Source organism: Hemiscyllium ocellatum, chromosome 6 (assembly GCF_020745735.1).
Source record: "Hemiscyllium ocellatum isolate sHemOce1 chromosome 6, sHemOce1.pat.X.cur, whole genome shotgun sequence".
NCBI lineage: Eukaryota > Metazoa > Chordata > Chondrichthyes > Orectolobiformes > Hemiscylliidae > Hemiscyllium > Hemiscyllium ocellatum.
The window spans coordinates 1,612,849-1,632,867 of NC_083406.1; the positions used below are offsets into that span (position 1 = coordinate 1,612,849).

Below are 20,019 nucleotides of genomic sequence, written 5' to 3' on the forward strand. Positions count from 1 at the left end.
AGGAATTGGGAGAACGGGATGGAGTTATTGCAGGATACTGGGTGGGAGGAGGTGTAGTCCAGATAGTCATTTTATGGTCAAGCCAATTTTGTATCCAACTGGCCAACTCACCATGGATTTCATGCAACTTGATCTTCTGAACCAGCCTACCATGAGGGACCCTGTCAAATGCTTTAGTAAAGTTCATGTAAACAACTTACCCTTTTCAATCACCTTCGTCACTTCTTCAAAATATCAATCAAGTTTGTGACACAAGACATCCTGCATAAAACTTCACTGACTATCCCTAATCAGTCCATTCTTCTCTAAATGCAAGTGAAATCCTGTCGCTAAGAATCTTCTCCAATAATTTCCCTACCACTGATATAAGATTCACCTGGATGCTTTAGAGTTATAGAGTTATACAGTATGAAAACAGTCTCTTCAGTCCAACTTGTCCATGCTGACTATATTCCCGAACCAAATTAGTCCCACCTGCCTGTCCTTAGTCTATATCCCTCCAAAACCTTCCAATTCATAAACTTATCAAATGTCTTTTAAAAAGTTGCAACTACCTTCTCTGGCAGTTCATTCCACATATGAATCACTTTGTGTAAAACAGTTGTCCCTCATGTCCTTTTTAAATCTTTCTCCTCTCACCTTAAAAATATGCCCCCGAGTTTTATATTCCCCCACCTTTGGGAAGAGACCCTTGTCATTCACCTTATCTGTGCCTCTCATGATTTCATAAACCTCAATAAAAGGTCACACCTCAACCCCCCTACCCTACAGTGAAAGAAGTTTCCAGTCTCTCCCATCTATTTTTATATCTAAAACCCTCCATTCCCAGCTATAAGCTGATAAATCTTTTCTGAACCCTCTCTGGTTTAACAGAGTCATAGAGATATACAGCAGGAAAACAGAGCCTTCACTTTGGTCCAAATCATCCACGCAGACCAAATATCCTAAATAAATCTAGCCCATTTGCCAACATTTGCCCCATATCCCTCCAAACCCTTTCTATTCATATACCCATCCAGACACCTTTTAAATGCTGTAATTGCACCAGCCTTCACAATTTCTTTGGCAGCTCATTCCATACATGCACCATCCTCTGCAAGAAAAAGTTGCCCCTTGGTCCCTTTTAAGTCTTTTCCCCTCTCACCTTAAAAACTTATACCCTCTAGTTTTGGACTCCCCCCACCCTGGGGAAAACATCTTGCCTATTTACCCTGATCATGTCCCTCTTGATTTTTAAAATCTCCATAAGGTCACCCCTCAGCCTCCAATGCTGCAGGAAAAATAGCCTCAGTCCATTCAGCCTGCCCCTATAGCTCAAACCCTCCAATATCCTTGGCAGCATCCTTATAATCTTATTTGAATCCTGTCAAGTTTAATATCATCCTTCCATCAGCAGAACTGCACACAGTATTCCAATAGTGGCCTAGCCAATGAGCTGTACAGCCATATCATGACCTCCCAACTCTTATACTCAATGCTGTGACCAATATCGGCAAGCATACCTCTTGACTATCTTATCTACCTGCGACTCCACTTTCAGGGAACTATGAACTTGCACTCCAAAGTCTCACTGTTCAGCAACACTCTCCAGGACCTGACCATTAAGCATAGAACTCTTGTCCTGATTGGTCTTTCCAAAATGCAGCACCTCTCATTTATCTAAGTTGAACTATCTGCTACTCCTCAGCCTATTGACCCATCTGATCAAGGCCTCACCAACGTACTGTACAACCTCAACATGAAGTCTCAATTCATATAGGCAAAAAGTCTGAGCAATGAAGGCAATGTACTAAATGCCTTCTTAATCTCCCGGTCTACCTGAAAAAGGATCAACATTGGCTATTCTCTAGTCTGCCATGGCCTCGGCAATAGCTGAGGAATATACAAAGATCTCTGTTAAAGCCTCAGCAATCTCCTCCTTAGTCTCATCATGTCCCAAAATAGCAGGCCCTCTCGACTTATCTGCATTGATATTTCTAAAAAGACCTTCTTAATATCAACATGCCCTACAATATCGATATACCCTTCCCTAAACATACCATCATCCATGTCTTTCTCTTTGGTGAATATCGATGCGATGTAAAAAAGGACCTCATCCAACTTCCTCTGGTGTTCCACACATAAATTGCCTCTTTTGACCTTGAGTGGACCTACCCTTTCTCTAGTTACCCTCTTGCTCCTAATGTACATGTAAAAAATCTTGCTACTCTCATTAATCCTACTTGCCAAAGATATTTCATGTCCCCTTTTAGCCATTTTTTAAAGTTATTTTCTGTTTCCTTCATACACCTCAAGGGCCTTGTTTGACTTTGTTTCTTAAATAATAAATACACTTCCTTCTTTTTAACTAAACTTTCAATATCTCTCATCATCCAAGATTCCTGAATCTTGCCATCATCTTTCTTCCTCATAGGAACTTGCTGGTCCTGAATTCTGGTCAACTGGCTTTTAAAAGATATGATCCCACACCCCCATGCCACACTAGTTTAAACCAAGCGGCACTAGCAAACCTCCATTCCAGGATATTGGAGCCTCTCCAGTTTAGGTGCAACTGTCCTTCTTGTACAGATCCTATCTGCCCTGGAGAAGATCCTAATGATCCAGATATCTGAATCCCTCTTTCCTACACCAGCTCTCTAGCCCACGTTCAAATGTATTATCTTCATAGTTATGGCCTCAGCAGCACCTGGGACAGGAAGTAATCCTGAGATTACAATCCTAGAGGTCCTACTTTTGGACTTCCTAACTAACTCCCCAAACTCCCTCTGCAGCATCTGTCTTTCTGCCTATGTTGTTAGTACTAATGTGGATCAAGACCACTGTACACTCAGAGACATTCTTGACCCTGGCACCAGGGAGGCAACATACCAACTGGCCTATTGTTCACAGCCACAAAAAAGCCTATTTGTGCCCCTGGCTATTGAGTCCCCTGTCACCACTGCTTACCTACACTTTGACCCTTCCTGGTGTACAACCATGCCAATTGTGGTGCCACTGATCTGGCTACTGCTGCTTTCCCCTGAGAGGCCATCCCCTAACAGTATCCAAAGCAGTATATCTAGGTCACTTTTTCAGTCATGACATCACCTCTAGAGCTCTGCCTCTAGATTCAGCTCCACTCCCACTGCCGTGATCATCCTCAGTCCTACCCTGACTGACCCCATTCTTCAGATATTTATGCAGTAGCTCCAGCCACTGTTTATTTCCTAGTTCACTCTGCTGTGCTGCACTATGCTACGCAGCTGTTTCTTAAGGGAGGAACGGAGAGTTGAAAATGCCACATTAAAAAGTGAGTTGGGGCTATAAAGTGATGTAAAATGTAAGGAAATAAGGTAGCCACCATTCAAAAGCGAGATTCTGAAATTGCCATTTAAGATTGATTAGAAAAAATTCTCTCAACCTTGAGAAGCTGTTTTTTCCCCATATTTTCCCTCTCTTCCTTGTCATTGTTCACTTCACAGAGAGGGGAAATTTCCATCCAATTAATGTTTGTCCTGGTCTGTAGCTCTGCCATCTCTAGCTGAATGTATTCTGGGAGATGTCATCAATGATCTCCTGCCACGTGCATCGTCACAGTCCACCTTCTCAAGGACTGAACTTTTAAAAATCTGATCATCCTACATTAATAGTAGCATAATCACTCTGCTGTTGTTTAAAGAAGAACTCAGAACAAAATAAGAACGCCTATCTTACTCCTCCTGAGGAAAAATCTTCACCCTCACCATCAACACTTAATTCCACTTTGTAGCAAACAACCTCCCTCCCCTCCCTGTTGGGAGCAGATGGGTAACTGGTTATATCACATAAACATTTGCAATATTGACAGAATTTGACAGAGTGGATACTGAAAGAACATTTCCACTTAAAAGGAGAGACTAGAATTAGAAAACAGTTTCAAAAACAGGGTTCCACCATTTATCATTGAAATGAGGAGAAACGTTTCTCTCAGAGGGTCTTTACTCCAATTAATTCTCTTCCCATGAAAGCAGTGGTCACTGCATATTTTTAAATCTGATCTAACTAAGTTCTTGATTGATGAGGGAGTTAAATGGTATGGGGCAGAAAGGAAAGTATTGACCACATTACAATTAGCCATGAACTTATATAAAGTAGTAGAATTAGGGCCAAATGCCTGAGTCCAGCTCCTAATTCATATGTTGATATTTACATGCATATTGCAGAAACTCTTACCTATTATACATATTGTCTGCTACTTCCTCCTGCCACAGTTCGACAGTGAACTGGCTCCCTCTGGGAGACTAACACTGAAGGAACAATGGTATATTTCCAAGTCAGATGGGGAGTTGCTTTGAGGGGAACTTGCAGTGATGCTGTTCGCATATACCTGCTGCCCTTATCTTTCTAGACAGAGGTGGTCTGGGTTTGGAAGATGCTGTCTAAGGGTCTTTAATGAATTTCTGAAGTACATCTTGTAGACAGTACACACTGCTGCTACTGAGCATTGGAGGTGGAGGGAGTGGATGCTTGTGGGTGTGGTGCCAGTCAAGTGGGCTGTTGTCTCCTGGATGCACTTTCTCTGGCAGTTCATTCGTCTCACATCAACTTAAGCACAACACAATTTAATTTCTATGCATTTAAATCTTGCATCCAATGCATGTTCACAGTATCCATAACTTTGTCCATTCATGTACAAAGAAAAAATGGTGATTGCATAAAAGACCTATTAATTATTAATTGAACCATGCAAATTGAATTCATGAAAATATTCCACTGACAATGCAAACTAGTTTAAAACAAAATTTGATTTACTGATAGACAAAACTGGCTACCAACTAAGTTAGCATGTACCCACAAAGAGCTTTGAGCTTTTAAAATTTAATCTAACAAATCTGAGTCAATGACTACCATATATTAAAATGTTCAAATAATTGTTAAACTGCATTCAGCTACACTCAAGTCATTACATGACAAACGTATCAAAAAAAATCTGACAAAAGAAACAATTATTCCATGAAGATTAATCATTTAAATGTTAGAAATGTCAACAAAACGCACCATTTACCTTTCCAGCTCTAGTACCTAAAGCTCATGTTCTGTCCCAGGATTAGAAATTTTACTGAGGCTTATGAACATTTAAAAGAATTCAACTCCTGTTCATAATGTGCGAAAGAGAAATGCATTATCAGTCCTGAAGTTTTTAATTCAGCCCTGTGGAAATACAATATCCAAAATACATAATGACAACCAGGAAAAAACATGCAAAAATTGCAAGCAATAAAAAAAATATTTTTAGAGTGATTCAAAAATTTTAAAGTGAATGTTAACATTTGAGATCCATCAAATTATTTACCCTTCCCTTAGTTTTATCAGTTTTTAGACCTGGTAATTTGTAGTCAGAGTAATTTGTGTGCTAACTTTTATTAATGTTTTGTGGTGGTGTTTTGTATTTATGTACTCAATTACAGATAGTTCTTGACAATCCTTCATGCAGAGATAAATGAAAAGGTGCTTGAACAACAGTAAACTACATGCAAAAAAAATGTAATATTGACAGTTTTGTGATTGCTGGAGAAAGATTCAAAATATCCAAAATTTTCTGTCTAGGCCCGAGAGGATAGGAACTAAGACCTTTCAAGTCTTAGAAAGAAAAAACAGTAAAGGTAAGTGATACATGGAAATCAAAGTACTGATCGTACATGAGGCAAATTTTCTTATGTCATTTTTTTTTCTGAAAAAGAAGGCCTTAGATGACAAGTGCTGAAGGTGTTTTTTATGATTGAAAATCTAACTTTTATGAACCTTGCAAAAACTGCCTCAAGGCTCAAAAGCAAAAAAGATGAATAAAATGGCCTGGCAACATCCAAATGAGACTGGACAGGGTAAATGCATATACCACCTGTTGTATTATTGTATGGGTTCCAGAAAGGCAGTTATTTGATATCATGACATGTGAGAATCCAGTTCTTGTCTCACCTTTGGTAATTACAGTGCAACAGGGTTAGTGCAATTTGCCAATCACTCAACCATGTACTGTGTTACAGTCATGTAATGTAGCCACAACTTCAGTACACATGGAATCCTGACAATCTGAAGTTGGGGATACTATAACATGGAAAATAGCTAGGGCTACCATGATGAGAGGCATGTCATACATACTTTAAAAAATCATTTTTAGGAGTTTAGATTTTAAATTAGTGGCACATTTTATTTGAAGTAGTTTTAAAATAAGTTAGGCCAGTCTTTCCAGAATCATGAATTAAACTATCATTTTCAGAGTTCAGGTGACTGCAGTGCTTCCTGAAATCTTAATGCAGGTTTGTTTCTATTGTGGAGGTTTACAACAAAGGAGAGAAAACATTAGCCATCAGCTATGATAAAACCTAGTCATGATTTGGAGACGCCGGTGTTGGACTGGGGTGTACAAAGTTAAAAATCACACAACACCAGGTTATAATCCAACAGGTTTAATTGGAAGCACACTAGCTTTCAGAGCGACGCTCCTTCATCAGGTGATGAAGGATACACCCCAGTGGAGATTGGCAGTTAGACACACCTTTGTTCTGCCAATTGTCACATTCCAATCACTTAACCTAAGCTATCAACATCTTTTCTCTCCCAGGACTCCGTATCCTAACCCCCTGCCCCCAACAACTATAGCGTAAATGCTGCCACTCCATAGTTCTCTTCAGATGAAGAGTCAATCTAGACTTGACGTGTTAGCTTGCTGTCTCTGCATGGATACTGCCTGGCCTGCTGTGATCTCCAACATTTGTTGTTTTTGGACAGATTCCAGCAACTGCAGTAACTTGCTCATATGATGCACAAAGTTCACTTGTAATTTATTTCAAAAGCTTTTGAGTTGGAGTCAGTTGCAAATATGGTCTCTCCTAAAAAAGGAGACCGTTAGGAATACTGCAGTTAAGGAAACAAGCTCTCTCGGTGAAACAATGCAGTTTGTCAAATTTCCAGACCAGGAGTGCTTGGTTAGAGCTCAGCAGGTAATGACAGGTTGAGAAAGTCCATGCTTTCAACTGTGAGAGTATTCCAGGGAAAAGAAAAACTTCATAGCTCACAGGCCAACAATTGAGAAAGAGCAGTTAACCTTCCACAGTGGACATGAAAGGAATCTTTCTCAGATTCTGATAAGCTATAAATGTGATGTAATAAATGGGATTTTGTTTTGCTGCATGTTTTGAAAATTTTCAAACTGTCATATTTAGATCGCTTGGCTTGGTTTCTTTTGTTGGTGTAATAAAACTTTTGTTTCTAAAATCAATTCTGCAGCACTGTGTGCTTATATTTCCATGAAAGGCCAGCATTTTTCATTCTCTTAATTTAATGTGATCAATCACACCAGATTTTAGAATCTGACTTGTCCAGTAGTAAAACTAGCTGGGATCATAAAGTTGTTGAGAAACTTCAAGACATAAGTCACACCAAGAATCAATTTTGATGTTACAAGTTACAAGGGTGAACATATGGGGAACCACTCAGACAATATCACACTGACAATGGTGTTTGACAGAAGGCAACTAGTTGCTGCTCTGGTATACATATGGTGGAGACCAATGATAGTCAAGAATAACAATTGATTAAACAACATACTTGTTCTGCAAAACTGTGTAGCCAGAGTAAATCTAGAACCTGGATACGGTAGTCAAGGCAATGGGTGGGGCTCTACAATTTTCACAAAGCACTTTTATCTTCAACTTCACAACTAGAGTCAGTCAAATGATAACAGAGCATCTAGGGTATCAGGCTAAATTGAAATTCAATTTGTATTGACAGAGTATAAATAATAGCAACTGATCAATTGTCTAAATATTGAAGAAACCAATTTGACATTCTGTTGGGAAGTCCTTTGTTTCTTGTTTGGATGTGAATAGCAAGGAATGCAAGACAATAAAAGAGACCTGAAGTGTCAAAACCAGAAAAGGTTCTGAAATTGGATGCAAGTGCTGTCAGGTTTATTCAACAAAAGCAATGACGCAAAGAGGATAGGAGTAATGAAGGATAGTTGAAAGCCACCTCATTTAAGTAATAATTTGGAGGTGCCAGTGTTGGTTTAGGGTGTACAAAGTTAAAAATCATACAACACCAGGTTATAGTCGAACACGTTTATTTGGAAGCATTAGCTTTCAGAGCGCTGCTCCTTCATGCCGCAGGTAGGGTAGGAGGAGGCACACGCAAACACACAGAGAAAAGAGGGCGAGGGAGATGGAGAGATTTCTGTTTTTGTTGCAGATTTTCCAGAATATACAGTTTTTTGTTTTATTTTACTAAGAGACAAATTACTAATTTTTTAAAAAAGATCTTAAGACTGCAAGAAATAATAAACTAAAAACCTTTTGCCTCTACCCAACCTCTTTCCCTCTATTCCGTGCCTATTCATATATCTGTCAAGATGCCTCTTAAACATTGCTATTATAGTTGTCTCCTCCAGCATCTCCTTTGGCAGCACATTCCAGATGTGCATCATCCACTATAGAGAAAACGTGCCTCTCATGTCTCCTTTAAACTAACCACTCTTTACCTTAAAGCTGTGTCCCCTTGTAATTGACATTTCTATCCTGGAAGAAAGACTCCGACTATCCATTCCATCGACACCTCTCAGTTTTATAAACTTCTGTTAAGCGGTCCTGATCCTTCAACATTCAAGTAAAAGCCTTTTACGCGGCAATTTATCAACTTCCTTCTAGAAATCCAAATTCACTGTACACAATATCTAAAAGGAAACCTCTTCATCTACTCTGCTTGTTGTATTTTCAAGGAACTATAGTAAACTTTCTACAGCTACTCTCTTTTTATATATTCAAAATATGGCTCTTGCTGTTTATTTTTATATTTCTTGCCAGTTTACATTCATAATCACTTTGTTCTTTTTTTATTAGCATTTTAGCAATCTGCTACTGGTTTCTTAAAAATGTCTAATCCTCTAGCCTGCCAGTAATTTTCACCAATATATATGCCTTAGATTCTGATTTGCTGCTCTTATTGACCGTTCTTGTTAACCATAAGTGTTTGTTATTTCTCAATGGTGTATTTTTACCTGAAATAAATTTGTGCTATTAGGAAATAATCTGATTAAATGTCTGCAGATGTTCACCCACTGACATTCCCCTTAGTCTATTTTTCAAGCATGCTTTAGGCAACTCTTTCTTTATGTCTGTCATTGCCTTTACTTAAGCTGAAGAGATTGATTTGAGATCCAAATTGCTCTCCTCAAGTTATATTTGAAATTCCACCATGTTATAATTCTCTAAGGTAGCAATCATAACTATAGGATTTCTAATTAATCTCGACCTCATTATACATTGCTAGATCTAAAGTAGCCTGTTCCTGGATAGAGTCAGCAATTACTGCCATAAGAAACAATCCCTGTCTCCAAGTTCATCTTCTATGTTATCCTTGGCCATCTAATTTGTCCAGTCAATATGCAGATTAAAATGAACTAAAACAATTATAGTGCTCTTCTTACGCGGTTCCATTATTTCCCAATTTATACTTTGTCCTATCAGGAGGCAACCTTTTGGGGCCTATAGACAACACCCACTTGGGCTGTTCCTTACTTCCATCCATTACCTGTACCACAATTCATCATTTCACCAATATCTTTCAAAGTGGCTACTAATGAGGCAATTTGTATCTAATTTCTCAAAATATCAAATTGTTTTGACATCCAATTATCCATTTACTTGATAGGGTTTGGGTTGCTGGGGAAAGAATTGGTTTCTTTTCTGTTATTTCATGTACTGTTGTGCCTTACATTTTCCCCCAAACATTTGATAAGCTTAATAGAACAAAAACATGGAGGATAAATAAACTGTGATTTTCACCATGATTCTGCTCATTGTGTAAAGTTGGAAAACAAAGCTTATGAAGGCTGTTCTTTATGTAGGAACATTTTCCCATCCCATTTCATATATCTGCATGAAAGTTGTCTTCTTCTTGATGAGACATACTTGAGTACCCAATTTGACTGTACAAATTTCAACCTCGTTCAAACAGTTTATATTTCTCTAGTTGGAATTCTATATTTTAAAAATGTTATGGAGGATATCTTTTATATCTTGATAATCAAACATGATTATTACAGAGCAGAATGAATTATGAATCAGATTACTGCTCCATACCAATCTGAGTTACATTTGTATAAAAATGTACCATATAATTGGTTTCTTTTTACTGTTAATTACAGACATCCAGTAATTACAGTTTCCAGTGTCTTCAGTAATGGTAACAAGCTGGGCACAGTCAGAGGAGATAGACTTTTCCATAAAAGAAGAAACGATCATGTGATGTGCTAAATTTAGGAACTACATTAAATCTAAATGACATGATTTTGTAATTATATTTAATATGGTCTCAAACTATATTATAAAGCAATAACACAACCCAGAAGTTGAGATAATAAACAAAAATCATGAGAGTCGGTTAGCAATATCACATTATTCACATTGTTGTTAATATCTTGAAACTGATTCTAGTTTATAAATAAATATCATGTGCACATAAATTTTAGCATTTCATACAATTTTCAGCCAACAGTGAAGACAAAGTTATCAAAACAGCAGGCATCAAATAATGTGATTTGACACACAATACTGTTTGACATGACTAGCAAGGAGAATTATCAACACTTCTTTTATAAATGAAGTCAAAGCTTTGATTTCATGTCTCATTTTAGTAATGTTTAAGTTCTATACTACTAAGCAATTATATACATTATTACTGTTTTAGAAGGGAGTTGCTGGCACTGGTAATAGTTTAGCTACTTATTTGGATTATGTGTTCCTACAGCAGGCAGCTATTCATGGTGGCCATCAAGAACTAACTACACACATGCAGTTTTATGTCCATGTGCAAAAATCCCTGCGACATTGACAGAAATCTCAATTGTGCCAGTATGTCTCTGCTTATACGCAGAGTAAATCCAGCACAGGTGTGAACATGAAATTGTTGCAGCATTAGATTGTGGACTTTAGAGTTCTCAATGTTGTTTGTGGATTTTTAATATTCCTACGAATCCTTAAAACAGTATGAAAAGTTTCAGAGCGCCAACCACATACACTGCATGTAAACGGAGTCGTGCAACACTCCATTTCTGCACATGTGGACTCGTTGTCCCACCCAGCAGTAGTATTATCCATGAATGCAGCTTGGTTTAAACAGTGCCTTCTGCTCAACTCGAACCTCTGTATACTTACCAGAACAGTAAAATGCCACGTTTCATTAAGAAAGCATCAGTTCACCTTGAAAGAGAGGAGGGGTTGTGAGACAAAGGGTGCTACAATATGCCAGAAATCACCATAATTAGCAAATGTTTCAATTCAGGTTCAATTAGAGTTGGGATGTAAGGTGAGAACAAGATTCATTTTAGTTCTGATGGTATTCTGATTGAAAGGTACATCAACAATTACTGTCTGGATTCTCACATGAAGATTTCAGTCATGGTGCTAAAGGATTCTGAATACTATGAATCACTTTCTTAGTAATGCGTGCAGAGAAAAAGGCACTGGAATAACAAATTGAATTAGGTAAAGTTACTCAGAAAGCAAAGTAGGATTCCCATAGTTCAGAAGGATGTTGCATTAGTGGGCTATCATTTTTGTACATAGATGATCTTCACAAATCTTGGCACAAACTTGAAACTTCTGATTCTAATTTACAAAGACAAGTATCAGGGCATCTACAGAAAGCTATACTATCACTGACAATATTACTCCCCTGTGCATGGTACATCTGCCAGTAAGAGAATACTGATGAACATTCACACCCAGTTCTTTTAATTACAAATTTTAATCCTTCAATCTGTTCTTCAAACCCTTTTGTGTTCTCACAAGAACTTATTTCTGCAAATTTCTTCAAATACTATTCCTAAATCATTCCTTTAGAGTATCTTTCCTGCTCTCTTCATTCTACAACTGGAGACAAAATCTCAAACTACTTGGCCAGATTTTCTTCATTTAAACTCCCTAAGTTCTTGCCAGCCACTTCCTTTCCTTTACCCTTCTTAAAACCAATCATATCAACAAAGCCTTTCATCAGGTTTCCTAATCTAGTGTCCTGGTTTAGGATCCATTTTCCTTTTATGAAATAATGAGGGGCATGGATAAGGTGAATAGCCAAGGTCATTTTCCCAGGGTAGGGAGTGCAAAACTCCCTACCCTGGGAGGCATAGGCTTAAGGTGAGAGGGGAAAGATCTAAAAGGTACCTAAGGGGTAAATTTCTCATAGAGGGTGGTGTGTATATGGAATGAGCTGCCAGAGAAAATGGTGGAGGCTGGTTTACAACATATTATAATATTTAAAAGGCATCTGGATGGGTATATGAATAAGAAGGATTTGGAGGTTTATGGGCCAAATGCTGGTAAATGGGACTAGATTTATTGAGGATGTTTGGTTGGCATGGACAAGTTGGACTGAAGAGTCTGTTTCCTTGCTATATATCTCTAGGAGTCTAATGTCACTGTAAAAATCCATCTAGTTCAGTGAAGGATTCTGCCAGACCCTCAACAATGATTCTTACTTCGGCTCTGAAATGACCTAGCAAGCAACTCACTGGTAAAGGCAATTGAGAGTGGACAACAAACATTGGCTTTGCCATGAATGTCTACATGCTGCCAAAAATGTTTAAAAATTGATACTTATTGATATATTGGCATTTCTTTGAAACCCTTAAATCCTCATCTACATGTTATTTATGGATGGCATGCAATATACTCCAATTCAACAGTGAGAAGACCAAAGTTATTGTTCATCTCCCTGCCATAAACCCTTGCCTATTTTTCCATGCAAACCCCAGACATGACGTATAGTCTAGTTCAATGCAACAATCTCAGCTTCTTCATGGGCAAAATCCAACAGCGAAACCATCAACATTCATCTCTACAACACAGGTTGAGGCTAGGGAGGTAGGCAATCTGTTGTTGAAACTCTCACCCATGTTTTAATCAATTCTATATTCATATTACTAGTTCATTATTTTTGCAGCTATCTTACAAACGTCTATGTTCTAAAATATCGGTCATTCTGCTGCACCAAGTTTCATTCATCCTTGTCCTTTCCGACTTAAATTGGCGAACCAGGAACCAGAGTAAAATTTGTTTTCATATACCTTCACAATCTTTGTAAACTCTTCCAGTTTTACATTCCTCTCCCCTCAGTTCACCAGACTTTGCCTCTCGTGCACCCCACCCTTCAGCCTGTGATCACAACCATGTGTTTGCTGTTTTAGCCCATGCCTAAAATTCCCACCCAAAACCACATACTCCTTTTCCTTGGTTAAGATCTTTTTCAAGTCCATCACTGTGATAAAAGCTCCTCTCCTCCTAGCTTTTTCTTTGACAGATATCCAGCTTTAATATATGGTTATTCTTTTTTGAATGCCTTGGCAAGTTTTTATTTCTGCTAACAGCACTATAATAACATATTGCAGTAAATGTTCAGAATTAGTAAGTTTGCAGATGGTACAAAATCAGGAGGTGTGCTATTGCTAGCAATGAAGGTTATCAAAAATTACAGAGGGATTTTGATCAGATGGGGAAGTGGCCTTAAGATTGGCAAATGCAATTCAATACAAATAAGTGTGAAAGGTCACACTTTGAAAGTCAAACCAAGGTAGGACTTATACAGTAAATGGTATGGTCCTGAGGAGTGCTGTGGAACAGGGGGATGAAGGAATACAAGTACATGGTTCTTTGAAAGCAGCGTCACAAGTAGGCAGGGTGGTGAAGGCATTAAGCATGCTGCCCTTCATCGGTCAAGGCATTGAGTATAGAACATAGAACAGTACAGCCCTTCAGCCCTTGATGTTGTGCCAATCTTTTATCCTACTCTAAGATCAAACTAACCTACATACCCTTCAGTTTACTATCATCCATGTGCCTATGGAAGAGTGGCTGAAATGTCCCCTACATATATGACACTACTGAGTATAGAAGTTGGGACATTATGTTTCAGTTGTAAAAGTCATTGGTGAGGCCACACTTGGAGAATTGTATACAGTTTTGGTCACCCTGTTGTAGAAAAGACATGTTTAAACTGGAAAGAGTACAAAGAAGATTTACAAGGATGTAGCCAAGATTAGTAGGCCTAATCTAGAGGGAGAGGTTGGCCAGGATAGAACTTTATTCCTTGGAATGTAGGAAAATGAGGGTGACCTTATTTGAGGTGTATAAAATCATGAGGGCTATGGATAGGATGCATGCACACAGACTTTGTCCCAGGGATGAGGAAGTGAAAACTAGAGGGCATAGGTATAAAGGCAAAGGGAAAGATTTAAGAAGGACCTGACTGGCAACTTCTTCACACAGAGAAGTATATAGAGTGAGCTGCCAGAGAAGGTTGAGGCAGGTGCAATTGTAACATTTAAAAAACATTTGGATAGGTACAGGGATGGGAAAGGTTGAAGAGGAATATGGACAAAATGCAAGAAATTGAAACAAGCTGAGTAGGCACCATGGTCAGCATGGACAGTTTGGGCCAAAGGGCCTCTTTCCATACTGCTTTACTCTATGACTCCACAATTGCCCATGGGCTGATTCAGTGGGACATCTCTCAGCAGCTATCCTTCTATTTTCGTTTTCTCTTTACTCGCCACCTGAAATGATTGTGCTGCAAATTGCTATAAATACAAGTCAAAATGAATAACCTATTTCATACATCAATAAAATGTAAGGCTAGAGTAATAAACTAAGTAAGGACAGAGAAAGAATTAGGATAAATTACAGTCAAGTTGATTACAAAAAAAAGGAAATGATAAAAGGGTAAGAAGGATTGGAATGGGAGAGAGAGAGAAAACAGGAAAGGTTGGCTATTTGTAAAATAGCTTTTCCCTTTCAGGAGAGGAGGGATTGCAGGAACATGAATCTCCTTGTTTAAAAGATTATTTGTTGCATCAGCTTTTAATTTTGCAGCAAATATAATGCACATTAACAATGTAAATACAATGTTGGAATAACAATAACAACATTTGGCATTCTCAGGGGAGATTGATGAGCCCTCACTTTTGCAAGGTAACAGGACCAGCATACACCATCCAAATTCACAACTCAGGGAGATTTCTTTTTCACCACAACTTACTGCATCACTTACATACAAGTAACAACATCCATGTTACATTTTGTCAGTGTGCTCTGGCCCCAAGGGAAATATCTAATGAGTAAGCTGAAAGTAGAAGATATTAAAGAGTACTCAAAGTACACCAATTTGAAAACTGATGAAAGAAATAGTTAATCCTCTTTGTTTTAGTACTGTATCAGTTGTTAGCTTCTGATAATTGTTTAGGCTATTTAATTTCTAATTATTTTGGATGAACTTGTTCCAATGAATCATAACTCATCTCAGTCAACTGGGGCTTCAGCCTGAACCATCTGGCATAGAGGCAGGTACACTGTCATTATATGCTCCGAGACTCTACTTGTGCTTATTACCATTAGTGCAACACTCAACCATTGAGCTATTTACAATGTGCAGAGCTATCAATCACCATCGTGAGTTTTACAACCCTCAAACTGAATTTCAGACAATATGAGATGGCAGAGGAAGGCAAACAGTTTTCAGGAAACACTATAATCACCGTGAGCACCAGTACAGGAGGACAAACTGACCAAGAAACATTGTATTGACCATAAAAAACCAGAACAGGAGGGGAGGGAAAACGCGCATCAAAAAACACTAACATGAGAGTTAACATGTGCACCTGTACAGGATGGAAAACCCAATAAACATTACAGTCACCAGGTGAGCCTGTACAGTTGCCGTAGATCTAAGTATTTCCTAACACATGCGGCATAACAAATAAATTAACGTTTTTTTTTAAGATTGTATTGCTCTTACTTTGAGGATGTGCCTCTAAAGTTCAACTTGACTTTTTTTCACCGAAATCCTTTACCTCTTTAAGGAAAAACGTCAATGATTAGGGAAACCGTTACTTACTGAGAAATGAACAGCAACGCAAACACACTAGCTCAGCAAAAGCATCTAATGTAGAATTATTGGAATAAAACATCATTATACACAGAAGTCACGTGTTGAAAATGCAAGTGCCTACAAGAAGAGTGAAGATTTTGCTGTAGCGAGAAGCTAAGGAGATCCAGCGGCAGCCATAAGCAGGAACATGAAACATCAGACTTCCGCATGAGAGTATTCCTCCCCTTCTACTTTATTCATAACATTACCAAGGTACGTGACAAAACATTTCAAACTGAATATTACATGGACAGCAATAAAATATAAAAAAAGCACTCACGCAGAAAAGACAACGCAGAATATGTTTCACCCTGGCAGCACTGTACAAAGACTGGCAAACACCCAGTAACACCACAGCTTCTCCCAGCCTGACGTCAACTGTTCCTATCTTTGGCTTCTCCTAACAAGGAGGAGGTTTAATTTGTTTATCGTTTACTATCAAATCACAAAACATGAACATATAATTTATATTTTTACTACTATGTTCAGAATATGCATTGTAATTTGTGCCATATTGTTAGAAGATGAAATAAAAGGTTGAAATAAAAAGCACTGCAATGAAATCGTGTCCACAGATTAATTGCGTGCTGCAGTGGAAACCACCCCATAGAAGAAAAAATGCCTCTTCTATGCGCTGGCTTTGCAACAATTAGCCGTTTTTCTTAAAATGTGACATTAAGAAGAAAGACTCTTCAAATATTAATATAAAACAAAAATGAATATGCCAGAGGGAGATACAAATCTTGATCGCTTTCGACTTGTGAAATCAGGATTGACAGAACTGTCATCCAATTAACCAACACCAAAGCAGAAAATAGTAACCAATCGCAAAAGATGCACAACAAAATCAGAAATTGCCGGAGAAATTCAGCAGGTGTCTGATATCTCCACATGAGCAGTGAAAGACGTTGCCAACCGGAGACAGAATCCTTTCCTCATAAGGGGTGAGGAGACAAATGTGGGATACCTCACCCTGACTCTCGCCGACCTGTTGTAGGCTGTATTCGCCTGCAATGGAATGGGACAAAGAGAACAACCGTTGGTGCTGGTACAGGTGGGGAAAAGATACCCCAAGTAAGTAGGTAGTGCAGAAACCATGCAAGGTTAATAGGCTGGAAATTTGGCAGGGTTAGAGTAAGTGAGGAGAGATGTTGTACATGTAAAAACTGTAAATTTTTAAAATTTCTATATTTTTGACTGTGGACTGAAATGTGGAAAAGGATTGATTTAAAACCCAGGGATTTTAGAAAGATTTGGTACATTTTTAAAAAGTAAGTTACTAAGTCATGTTTACATTGCTGCTTGTTCAAGCAGCAGGGAAGGGTGCTTGTTGATAGACTAGCACCTGGGGTGTGCACAAATGGAGAATTGGCCAGCAACAGGTTGAAAATGCCAAAGCCATCAGCCTGCTCCTGGGTAGGTGAACAGCTTGTGGGATTGAAAACACTTGCAGAAGGCTTCAGATTGCTGTAAGGGCTGATAGTGCATCTTTCTGTCCAGTGAAATAAACCTGAACAGCACCTAATGTGAGGATGCGAAAAGAACCTGTAGAAAAGAGATTTTGAAGAACATAAAATCGTGGTTGTGGGTATGTTTACCGAGCTGGGAAGTTGATTTGCAGACGTTTCCTCCCCTGTCTGGGTGATATCTTCAGTGCTTTGGGGCCTCCTGTAAAGAGCTGCTGTACTGTGTCTTCTGGAATTTATTTGGTTTCGTTCCTGCTGCTTCCCGCTGCCGGTTCCAGTGTTTGTTGGAGTGGCCGGTATATTAGGTCCAGGTCAATGTGCTTGTCTGTGGATGACTGTCATGCTTCTAGGACTAAATATACCGGCCACTACAACAAACAACTGGAACTGGCAACTGGAAGCAGCAGGAACGGAACCAACTAAATTCCAGAGGGCACAGTACAGCAGGTCTTTACAGGAGGCCCCAGAGCACTGAAGATGTCACCCAGACAGGGGAGGAAACGTCTGCAAATCAACTTCCCAGCTCGGTAAACATACCCACAACCACGGTAACCAGCAAGTAAGCTACAAATCTTTACACAAACCTTGAAGAACACAAAATTCTTGGCAAGCAAAGGGTTCATTGCAGTGAACCCTGTGGACTGGGGCCATTGAACTGCTTCCTTTTTTTCCTCTCCATCCATAACATCAACTTTTTCTGTCTGTCTATGTGTTCAGTGAAGGATGGGATTGAAGGTTAGAAGGGTTTAGAGTGTTCACTGGTACATTGCTAAGTCATAGTTGTTTACCTATGCTTAGAATCTATTCATGAGTAGTGGTTCTTTTTTATTTCTTGTTCAGTACAAAAACCTGGTCCCTGTTTTCTGTTAGCCTGGGTCTGTTTGGAGAATTTGTATACTTTGATAACTCGTGTCTGCATGGGTTTCCTCCGGGTGCTCCAGTTTCCACCCACAGTCCAAAAATGTGCAGGTTATGTGAATTGGCCATGTTAAATTGCCCGTAGTGTTAGGTGAAGGGATAAATGTAGGGGAATGGGTCTGGATGGGTGGTGGGTTAGTGTGGACTTGTTGGGCCGAAGCGCCTGTTTCCACACTATAAGTAATATAATGTAATTTGTAACTTCTGTGACAACTTCAGGAATAGCAGGGCTTGATTTCCAGCATGCTACTCCAGTGAGGCACAACACATATCAGTGAGAGTGATTGATCATGAGCATTAGTGGGAGATAGAGTCATAGAGATGTACAGCACGGACACAGACCCTTCGGTCCAACCATGCCGACCAGATATCCCAACCCAATCTAGTTCCAGCTGCCAGCACCCGGCCCATATCCCTCCAAACCCTTCCTATTCAAATTACTTTTAAATGTTGCAATTGTACCAGCCTCCACCACTTCCTCTAGCAGCTCATTCCATACATGTACCACCCTTTGCGTGAAAAAGTTGCCCCTTAGGTCTCTTTTATATCTTTCCCCTCTCACCCTAAACCTAAACCATCCCCACACCAGGGAAAAGACTTTGTCTATTTATGCTATCCATGCCCCTCATGATTTTGGTAAACCTCTACAAGGTCACCCCTCAGCCTCCGACGCTCCAGGGAAAACAGCCCCAGCCTGTTCAGCCTCTCCCAACAGCTCAAATCCTCCAACCCTGGTAACATCCTTGGAAATCTTTTCAAATTTTGCAACATCTTTCTGATAGGAAGGAGACCAGAATTACATGCAATATCCCAATAGTGGCCTAACCAATGTCCTGTACAACCGCAACATGACTTCAGAACTCCTCTACTCTGACCAATAAAGGAAAGCATACCTTCTTCGCTATACTATCTACCTGCGACTCTTCTTTCGAGGAGCTATGAACCTGTACTCCCAAGGTCTCTGTTCAGCAACATTCCGTAGGGCCATATCATTAAGTGTGTAAGTCTTACTAAGATTTGCTTTCCCAAAATGCAGCACCTCACATTTATCTGAATTAAACTCCATCTGCCACTTCTCAGCCCATTGGCCCATCTGATCAAGATCCTGTTGTAATCTGACGTAACCTTCTTTGCTGACCATTACACTCCAATTTTGGTGTCATCTACAAACTTACTGACTATACTTCTAATGCTCACATCCAAATCATTAATATAAATGACGAAAAGTAGTGAACCCAGCACTGATCCTTATGGCACTCCACTGGTCACAGGCCTCCAGTCTGAAAAACAAACCTCCACCATCACTCTCTGTCTTCTATCTTTGAGCCAGTTCTGTATCCAAATGGCTAGTTCTCCCTGTATTTCATGAGATCTAACCTTGCGAACTAGTCTCCCATGGGGAACTTTGTCGAACGCCTTACTGATACACACACAGTGAGTATGAGGATGCAGAAAGAAGACTTTGGCACTTAAATGCATGTTTGGAGAAGATCATTGATCTTGCAGCATTGTTAACTTTCCTCTGCACCACCATGTTCACATGAACGACCAGATCCAATTTCCCTTTGTCCATCATGTTTGAACCAATCAGCATGAACTGTGCAGGATTCCAGACTGCCAGCACTTGACTTGGTGCACAAATATGTTTTTAAAATAAATATGGGGCCAGCACCAGGAATCCTGAGAGGTCCCAGTCTGCAAA

General features: G+C 39.3%; 1 protein-coding gene across 6 annotated transcripts in view; it reads right to left on the minus strand.

Moving 5' to 3' along the window:
• LOC132816625 (phospholipid scramblase 1-like) overlaps positions 1–16,291 on the minus strand; it is a 116,765-nt gene extending 100,474 nt beyond the window's left edge. The window contains exons 1-2 of one of the 6 annotated variants that reach the window (XM_060826439.1): positions 16,214–16,271; positions 5,024–5,169 (exon numbers count right to left, since the gene is read on the minus strand). The gene's annotated coding sequence lies outside the window, so the exon portion shown is untranslated. Of the gene's footprint in view, positions 1–5,016; positions 5,170–15,801; positions 15,859–16,015; positions 16,032–16,213 lie in introns of those variants that run through there. The other 5 variants (XM_060826443.1, XM_060826440.1, XM_060826438.1 and 2 more) reach the window with 5 other exon arrangements.
• Between the last annotated feature and the right edge of the window lie 3,728 nt (positions 16,292–20,019).